The following is an 11009-nucleotide window of genomic DNA, read 5'->3' as shown; positions in this document are numbered from 1 at the left end:
ACTCAGACAAATTGGTAAATGCACATGATGAATTTAGATAAATTAAACACTTATTAGTAATCATCCTATAATAACTACAATTTGTTTCACTAGCGTGATAAATAATTATATATTAACACATGGTTAGTAGTAAATTTTCTTTATTTTCACTTAATTAGTAGTTGCTTTATATTTTAACTATAATTTGTTTCTTTATTTTCACGTAATTAGCAGTGACAAATCGTTTTTGTAATAATATTTACTGTTAAAAATAATCTAATTACGAATTTATAACTTATATAGAAATTCAATGAATAATGTTAAGGAATTAATTTTTTTCAATCAATATCAATTAATTTTTTAAAAGATGATTTTATTATCTTAAATTTAGACCGTAAATTTTAAATTTTTAATCCTAAATATGAAATTATAAACTTAAATTCTAATATTGGCTAATAATATTAACTAACTAATAATTAATTTCTTATAATTTTTCTTAATCTATTGAGGGAGTCATGATAGTTACAATAACTTGTTCATCAAGTGCGTAACTTTGAATTATCTGAAAGTACTTGCTTGCCACCTGAAATGCATCTATTAATTCTAGCATATAGAATTATTTAACTGCTGATGAAGCGGACAAAATTTAGAATTGAAGTAGCTAGTATGCATGTGACTTTCGTTGAAAATTGAAATTCTTTGATTTTTGAAAATGTGCGTCGGATTTCAACCATGAAAAAAGCTAGCGCTAGTTAAGGATGATGACTGATGATGATGAGGGAGAAATTAAATTCGAGAAAAAAAAATAAAAAAGAGATAAAAACATAATTTGACTAAGGAAGTTAGTTAGTGTCTGTCAAAGATATAAGTCGTTTTCTGTATTATTCTGTATTTCTATAGTGCGGTGGAGTTGACAATAAATCTCGACTCTTGGATAAAATATTTTTTGGAGTCATTATTTAGCATTCACTACTCTCTAATTATCTCTCACAATCTTTTTTCATAAAATCTTGTGTTTTTTTAATTAAACAAAATTTCATTCAAGAAAATAGTAAAATTATAGTTTAAGTGGAGATACATTATTTGATTATAAAAAATTTTGTAAGATAGGAATAGAGATAAATTTGAGTTTTTTTAATTTTTAAATCTATAGAAGAAAATGTTACAATATAAAAAAATATTCTCTTTTTTTCACCAAATAGATTAAAAGCTTTTCAAATGTAAAAATATTTCTATGGATAAATTTTTTTTTATTGTATCTTCATCTCAAATCTATAATTAATAACATATCCAAAATACCGATGAAGATAATTAATACACAACCAAAAAATTATTTTAGATTTAGATCCGTATCTCTGAAAGAAAAAAATAAGAACATCAACTAGAGAAAAAGAGAAGGGAGGAGAGGAGAGAGACGACTGAAAGAAGAAAATGGCATGGTGGGAGGGTGGGGTCGGCGAGGAGAGTGGTGGTTGTGGGAGGTGTGACTAGCGGAGAGTGAACTAGGCAGTGAAACAGAAAAGGTGATAGATAATAAGAAAGGAGAAAAAGAAAATAGGAAAAGAAGAGAAGAAGGGTAAAGGAGAGAGAGTAGAGGAGGGCTATCGCAGTTAAGACTGAGGCAGCGACAACAGCCATCAAGAAAGCTTTGTGTTTGTTTGGTCTCCCCAGGAGAGAGAGGTTTTCTTGATACAATAATATTGTTAGAATATAATTAAAATCAATTAGGATCAATTAGTGTTATTTAGTATATCTGAATATTTATTATAGGAGATTACGTCTTTATTAATTATTACGATTCTTTTAGTACCTATAAATACCCTTTTATATTGTATCATTCTAGACAACTTGAATAGACAGTTTGAATATACTTAATAATACACAAATTCTTTCTCCAGTTTAGTCTCTTATTTCTAACATGGTATCAGAGCCATGGTATTCTCCTTGAAGATGATAGGTTGTTTTTCTTGCGGTGAAATCACCGTAGTTTTTGCACTTTTTTTATGCCATTTTTCCTTACCTTTTGTCACTTCTTTAATTTGATGCTTTTTCACCTCACCGACTAGCCTATTCTCTCTGTCTTGTATTTTTCCGAGTCGAATGATCAAACACTATTGTCATCCACTGCTTACCTATTCTCATGAAGAAATCATATAGTTTTCGCTCTCTTTCGATAATTCCGTCTACGCTTCGTCTGCGTTCTCTCGTGGCAGTTCCATCTGCGCTTCTTTCTGGCAGTTTCGTCTGCACTTCCTTTAGACAGCGGCAGTTCCGTCTGTGCTTCCTTCAGACAAGCGGCAGTTCCGTCTGCGCTTCCTTCCGGCAGTTCCGTCTGCATCCGTTTTATCAGTTTATGCAATTTTTTTCTCTTTATTTCGTTGTTTTAAATAAGTTTCAAACTCAAGTTGTCACTTGAGTTTGAGGGGGGATGTTAGAATATAATTAGGATCAATTAGGATTAATTAGTATTATTTAATATATCTGAATATTTATTATAGGAGATTACGTCTTTATTATTACGATTCTCTTAGTACCTATAAATACCTTTTTATATTGTATCATTCTAGACAACTTAAATAGACAACTTGAATATACTCAATAATACACAAATTCTTTCCCCAATTTAGTCTCTTGTTTCTAACAAATATGACTCCCCTCTCATAAAATCTTATGTTATATACCTTTTTTGAAACTATTTTTTTCTCTTTTATTTTTATTTTTGTTTATCTTTTCTTTGGTCATAGGCATGAAATGGGTCGAGGGCCACCCAACAATGTAAACAAAGAACATCTCTCTCAATAGACTAAAGGATCGCGAAAGAAAATCATTTGCCATTAACTCTACTTCTAAGTTACCTTCTCATCTTTTTTATTTACTCATATAGTATCAATAACTATTAAGACTTAATTATAAGTAGGATAAGCTATTCACAACAACAATAAATTATTAGACTAATATATCACAACAGCACAACAATAAGTCATAACAGCAATAAGGATGTTGAAGACTCGAGATTTACTTTGGAGCAAATGCAAGCTCTACTTGCCTTAATTCAACAATATGGCTCAACCAATCCTAAAAGTGTTAACCAACCCGGGCATTAGATTTGGTTGGATTCACCAAGTGATCCGAAGATAATTCAAGTGCTTCTTGGGACATCGACACAGGATTCACCATGCATGTTACATTTAGTTTATGTGCATTCTATTCATATAATTCAATTCAACCGATTAGAGTTAAATTACCAAACAAAAATGCATTTTAGTTGCTAATATCTATGGCATAGTCAAATTTTCTAACTCATTATATCTCATAAACGTTCTTTACTTATTTGATTTTGCTCTAAATCTTGTATTTGTCTCTTTCCTAATTACATCATTAGATTATCTTTTTTATTTTTAACAAACTCGATTGTTAAGATTTAGGATTACCCTATAATAAAGAAGATTGGAGCAGATAGTCTCAATGAAGGATTATATGAAATCACACAACTCAACACTCAACACACCACATAGCATATACTGAGTTGCACTACACATCATGATCTCACCATACTTTGGCATGATAGATTAGGATATTTACCTTTTAATAAATTGCATCCCATTCACTACAAGAAAAATGTTGAGTACCATCGAAATTATTGTCGGATTTAATATCGGACGTTAGCGGCGAGTTTTCCGTCGTATTTACCATCGAATTTGCCAATAGATTCGTCACATTAATTTATTACCGTTGGAACATTATTTCTGACAGTAATATTTGGTGGGAAAAAAAATTTTCGGCGCGTTCACTATCGTCGGATTTATCAGGGGCTAGATTCGATGGTAATGTTGTTTAGTGAAATGTTGTATTTTGGGCACGGAAAAGATGTTACTGGTGAATTAATCTGGTGGTAAATTTGGGCTAAATTCAAATGAAAAGCCCTTTCCCCTTACTTTACGAAGCCGTTATCTCTCTCTCTCTCTCTCTCTCTATATCTCTCTCTCTCACTCTCTCTCTCTCTCTCTCTCCTTATTTGCTCACACCTCCGACAGCAGCAGTCAGCGTGGCCACCGCCGGAGCTTGCCACCGACGTTGCCACCGAGGAGGAAGCACCCATTGTCACTGCCGTTGCATGTCCTCAGCGAATCTATTGCTGCTGCTGCTGTTAAGTCTCATCTTTCGCCGCGGTTGAGGTTTACGTTGTCGTCGCCACTGCCTCTGTCACGTCGACATTAAAGAGAGCTTGCAGCTACTATCATTAGTGGTTGGTTTGATGGTATGGTTATTATAGTTTTTCATATTATTTTGTGAGTTTAACATTTTGTTAGGGTTAGTTGTTAAATTAGTGGTTAAATTTGCTTAATGAAGTACATTATTAAGAGTTGTTATATTAATTTAATGTAAGCGAAAAATTAAATTTGTCATACTGCTTGTTAGTTTGGTTGAATTGAGAATTAAGTTTTAATTAATTAGAATAATGAGTTTTACGTTTTTTTTTTAAATTAGTTTTCGAATTAGTTTCAACTTGTGAATTTAATAAGTAATCCTCTTTTATTAGGACGGTGCAATTACCTCTAAGCTCAATTGGAGTTTTCTTCTTTTGTTGTCTGTGTAGTAATATTTTAGGTTGGTTTTCTATCTCTGAATATAATGAACTGTTTAACGTTTATGTTGGACTTACTTTTCCTAGGATAGAGTTTTAGGACGGAAGTGGGAGAAGGTCGCATAATGACACCTTCTCGAAACCCTTGTTTGCTGAAAAATTATAGAGTTATAAGGGATTGTGCACTAGAATGGTTAGGATTTGATGTTTTACTAAATGCCTGTATGCTAATGATTTATGCCTGTAGTTCTTTCCTATGTGAAAATTTAATGGATGTTGCTGAATTATGAAGAAGGTCTATGAATTATCGTTTCAATTGTTTGCTACGTGTTTGGTATGCCAGAAACTAATAACTGTATTCAGTGGGAGATTCTAATTATAGGGGACATTGCCAAATTTTCTAAAAACATAAATAATTTCTATTGTTCTAATAATTCTAGGATGTTTGTTTCAATATGATTCCTCATCGTTTATGAATATATGAGAGGGATAACGATGGCCGGGGGAGGTTTAAAACTGGAATTCTTTGAGGGTGGTTGATGCATTTGTCGTGCATGTTTTTAGCATGAAACCGTTTATGTATGAAGGGGTTTCTAAGTGTCCGTGTCAAAAGTGTCGACTGACTAAGTGGTTAGGATCGGCGGACATAATGCTTCACCTCTACTATAACGGGTTCAAGGATGCGTATTGGATGTGGACAGAACACGGAGAAGTGGGCGAGTAGCGAATTACCCAGTCTGCCTCTAATTTAAATAGATCTGGTTGTCTAATGAGGGTTTGGGTGTCGAGAGACCTAAACATGGATGACATGACTTGAGAGGCTAACCAAGAGAGATACAACGAGATGGTATGTGACGTAACAGGTGTTAGGGAATTGGAAGAGGCTGAAGAAGAGCCTAACCTAAAAGCGAAGACATTTTATCATCTGTTAAAATCTACTGCGAAACCTTTGTACAACGAGTGCGTTCATTCGAAGTTGTCTACACGTGAGAGGATGATGAGTAATAAATCAGAGTCAATTCATACCCAAGAGTCCTTTGATAAGTGGGCTACCCTTTGCAACGAACTGGTGCCTGTCGAGTCTACTGGCATTCTTTGAAACTACTACGAAGCAAAGAAGCTAATTTCGAAGTTGGGTCTAAATGCGGTAAAAATTGATTGTTGTCTAATTAGTTGTATACTGTACTACAAGACGGATATAGACCTAATTGAATGTAGATTTTATATATCATTGAGGTTCCAAGTCGAGAGAGAACAGATCAGTAAATACCGGATAAAGATAATTCATATGAAACGGATGCACTACATGCCCATAGTCCCTAGACTGAAATGATTGTATGCATCGATGAGTTCAGTTCCTTATATGACCTGGCATAGTAACAATAAGAGAGCTGATGGAATCATAATGCATCCATTACATGGAGAAGCTTGGAAGCATTTTGATCGGGTCCATCCTACATTTGCGAGCGAGCCCAGAAACGTTGAACTAGCTTTGTACTTTGACGGGTTCGCACCGAACTCCAATTTTGGTAATACGTACTCTTGTTGGCCTGTAATCGTGACACCTTATAACCTGAGTCCCAAAATATAGTTTTTCTTTAATTTCATAATAGATTTTTTTTGCTCTTGTTTCAATAAGAAAAACTAAAGCTGGCTTGATTTGCTTGCACATTTTGTGTAATTCAGAAACTATTGCAGGGGCTGCTACCCCGTGATAGTTCCAGCTTATGATACTCATGGCTGAGTTGGGGGCATGTTTAGGCCTGCCTCCTCAGCCATTGAGTCTTCTATGATCTCTTCTCTGTCTTGCTAGTCTTCCTCTATTGGCATTGCTCCAGCTGGTCTTGATGATTGCTTGCTTCTTTTACCAGCTTTCCAAACTTGTAGGGCAGCTTTCTCTCCGAACATATCTCTCATCAGCAATTGTTGCTCGTCCTCCCTTTTCATTTTCAATTTCAGCTTTTTCTCCATTTCTTGTACAAGTTCCATTTCATATTCTGTAGCCACTACTAATGCTTTGCTATTGTTGGGCTCTAATTATTTATCTTCATTTGCAAGTTCAACGTAATAAACACCCCCATCAGCTGTTGTATATATCTACTTGTTATCCTGTTCTAACTCTCTGTATTTAACCCAATGGTCTCCGCCTGCACTTATATGACCCCTTTTATTATTTTTTTGGGCTTCAATAGCATTATTTTCTCTTGTAGCTCCTTTCATTTTCTCCTTTGCCATGTTGTTATTGAGCCTTTTAAGTGGTTGTCTAATAGTAAGATTATTATCTTCTTCTTGTGAACCAATTCTAAAGAGATGAATAATTTCATTGGACCTTTGGTAGAAGTCACCCCATATACCTTTTTAATTTTAGCTTCCTCTCTTAACACACTTAGCCCACCCATTTCTTTACCCTTCTCGTAGATCCTTTTGCTGCCCTTAATATCTTTATTCTCCTTTACACAATCCCTAGCATCTCTCTCCACTTCTTCTGATTCAGTTTCTCTGACAAGCAAATCTTCTAGGATATTCTTCCCCTTTTTCACATCTTTATGATCTTCTTTGCCAGTTCTTCTAGGAGCTTCGGCTATACTGTCTTCTTCTATTTCCCATTCTTTTTCCTACGCACTGCTAGCTTTACTCCCTGCTGTCTCCTGTGTTAACTCACCTCCTTTCCTCCAATCATGTTCTTCACGCGCCACCTCTCTCTAATTCTGCCTTGAGTTACTCTCTTCCATGCTTACCCTGTATTCTTTTGGCTTCAACGCTCTTGCTTGTGCCACTCCCAAACTAGCTAAATACCATGGTTCCTTTAGGTTCTAGGTTGACATTACTGTTGGATTCTTGCACTCCTTCTTGTTATGACTGATAATACTACAATCTAGATAATAACTCTCCAAGATTTTTTTATACTTAAACTGTATCCAGGTCTTTGGTAGTCTGTCCCTTTAGGATTTTCCCAGACTCCAATAAGAGTGTTTTGATGATTTTAAAAGCAAGCTCCTTGTTAGTGATCACTTTTTCAACTAGATTCAAGCAGTCTGCCCTGAACTCTTGTTGTGTCGTCTTCTGCAAAGAATTTATTTTTCCTTTTATGGATTCAAGTCCAGAGTTCTCCATTGAAATTCAATAGGTTTTAGGATATTGTTGTTCAAGTATTTGTTGGTTTTGCAATTTGTATGCTGGTGATTTGTGGGTAATGGTGGATATTGTGTAAAAACGGATGTATTTGTTGATTGTGTGTAGCGGTGGATATTTTATAGGAAATGTTAGATTTTTCAGGAAGATGTACTGAGGATTTGTATAATATACTGGATAAGTTAGAAGATGTGCTTGTATGATGTTTGATTAAGTGTGAATAGGAAAAACCATATGTTCTTACAAAACTTTTCTATTTTGAGAAAAACATTCTCCTAGAGAGAAAATCAAAAGATTTTTTTATATGTTGTCTATACTTTGACCCAAATAAAAACTACTAAGGCTCAAATGGTAAGCTCTCCACCTAGAGTGAGCCCAACACCTTTATACCTGACTTGACTAAGTCTGCGAATTACATGAGCTAGTACATTTATTATTTATTTGTTCATGGGTTTTAATTTTTAATTTTAGAGTGATTATGAAACGGACTTGTCCGTTTATTTTTATTTAAAAAATAGATAAAACTCCAATTTTAGGCTAGCCCGTTTATTGTGTTGGGCTCTTGGGCGTGACCTTTTCATTTTAATTTTGGTAACACGGCCTCACCTTGATCTTGAGCTAAGCGTCGTTCTGGTTTTGGGCCTTATTAGTGGGTTCTTGCAATCCTAGGCGTCGGTATCAAGAATCAACAGAATCTTTCTTCTCGTTGTTGACGGTTAACCACGGAATCACCTCCTCTACGCTGGTGAAGTTTCCTGCCACGCTTGGCTGCTTCATTTTTTGTGACACAGACACCATATGGATCTTCTGCGCGACGCATATTACCATGCCTCAGACGACGAAGATCAGCCCAAACGTCAGAGGCTCTCACTCTCGTCTTCTTCTTCTTCTTACCCTCCAAAACCCTATTTTCCTCTAACTCCTCCTCCATCTTCTTCTCTCAATCCAAATCCCATTCCTGGAAGCTATGTTTCAAAGAGACAACGAGCACTTCTCGCTCCTCTCCCTGACCCTGACCCTATCCCTCTCCCGCTTTACTCTTCGTCTACACATTCTGGTACTCTTCTTCTCCGTTAAATGTAATTACATATTTTTTTTTCTTTCCCTTCCTTCCTGTTGTTTTTCTTTCGTTATGATTTTGTTATTGAGGTGATACTTGTGTTTACTAGTTTATGCTTTTTTGCATTGCTAATGTTGCAGTTAAATTTTAAATACGACACATTTGGTATTTTCAAAGCTTGTAATAGGCTCAGGCCTATTGATTAGCTCATCCTTAAACTACCCTCCTTAGTTATTAAACAACTCTTAGCTCTCCATCTGTTATATTTGTATCAATAGCTCAGATTTAGAGTTTAAAATTTAGAATTTAAGGGTTTAGGGATTATGATTTAGCGTTTAGAGTTCACAATTTAGAGTTTCGATTCAGAAACTATGATTTAAGATTTATGATTTAGAGTTTAAGGATGGCCGCACTCTACTTTCTTCGAAGAGCAATGGTATTCCCCCAATTGATTAGTTTGACTTATTTTTATCTTCTTTTATTTCTTGTCACTCATTTTTCCCCCTTGTTAATGGTTTCTTCAGATATGGTATGCTGGATATTTTATTTTGTATGTCTATTTACTTTGAATGTTGAATTTCTTTCTTGTCTACTTTTAATCAGTGGTTGAGTTGAGATGAGAACTTCCACTGATCTTGTCTCAGTGTTCTTGTTCATAGCCACATGAAGTATCTCAGATGCTAATATACCACGTAATGTTTTATCATTGCTGAAAAACAAACCGAAGTGTCATCAAAGCCTGAATTCGATGCCCGAAAAGCTATATGCGGCTCTATGTGGGCATATTAAAGCCGTCAATGCTATACATTGGTCATCAACTCTTGGTAAGTTTAGTAAGGTTTAAAACTGGAATTCTTTGAGGGCGGTTGATGCATTTGTCGTGCATGTTTTCAGCATGAAACCGTTTATGTCTGAAGGGGTTTCTAGGTGTCCGTGTCAAAAGTGTCGACTGACTAAGTGGTTAGGATCAGCGGACATAACGCTTCACCTCTACTGTAACAGGTTCAAGGATGCGTATTGGATGTAGGCAGAACACGGAGAAGTGGGCGAGTAGGGAATTACCCAGTCTGCTTCTAATTTGAATAGATCTGGTTGTCTAATGATGGTTTGGGTGTCGAGAGACCTAAACATGGATGACATGACTTGAGAAGCTAACCAAGAGAGATACAATGAGATGAAATATGATCCAATAGGTGTTACGGAATTGGAAGAGGCTGAAGAAGAGCCTAACCTAGAAGCGAAGACATTTTATCATCTGTTAGAATCTGCTGTGAAATCTTTGTACGAGGAGTGCGTTCATTTGAAGTTGTCTACATGTGTTAGGATGATGAGTATTAAATCAGAGTCAATTCATACCCAAGAGTCCTTTGATAAGTGGGCTACCCTTTACAACGAACTGGTGCCTGTCGAGTCTACTGGCATTTCCTGAAACCACTACGAAGCAAAGAAGCTAATGTCGAAGTTGGGTCTAAATGCGGTGAAAATTGATTGTTGTCTAATTGATTGTTTTTTGTACTTCAAGACGGATACAGACCTAACTGAATGCAGATTTTATAGATCATCGAGGTTCCAAGTCGAGAGAGAACAGATCGGTAAATACCGGATAAAGATAATTCATATGAAACGGATGCACTACATGCCCATAGTCCCTAGACTGAAATGATTATATGCATCAATGAGTTCGGTTCCTTATATGACCTGGCATAGTAACAATAAGAGAGCTGATGGAATCATAATGCATCCATTACATGGAGAAGCTTGGAAGCATTTTGATCGGGTCCATCCTACATTTGCGAGCGAGTCCAGAAACGTTGAACTAGCTTTGTACTTTGACGGGTTCGCACCGAACTCCAATTTTGGTAATACGTACTCTTGTTGGCCTGTAATCGTGACACCTTATAACCTGAGTCCCGAAATATAGTTTTTCTTTAATTTCATAATAGATTTTTTTCGCTCTTGTTTCAATAAGAAAAACTAAAGCTGGCTTTATTTGCTTGCACATTTTGTGTAATTCAGAAACTGTTGCAAGGGTTGCTACCCCGCGACAGTTCCATCTTATGATACTCATGGCTGAGTTGGGGGCATGTTTAGGCCTGCCTCCTCAGCCATTGAGTCTTCTATGATCTCTTCTCTGTCTTACTAGTCTTCCTCTATTGGCATTGCTCCAGCTGGTTGATGCGTGAGCATCTTGTCTATCTTTTCCTAGTGAATTTGCATCTAATTTGTTGAGTTTAATTAAGAATTAATTATATT

This window comes from Arachis ipaensis, chromosome B3, assembly GCF_059453495.1.
Source record: "Arachis ipaensis isolate K30076 ecotype BB chromosome B3, ASM5945349v1, whole genome shotgun sequence".
Lineage (NCBI taxonomy): Eukaryota > Viridiplantae > Streptophyta > Magnoliopsida > Fabales > Fabaceae > Arachis > Arachis ipaensis.
This window is presented reverse-complemented; position numbering follows the sequence as displayed.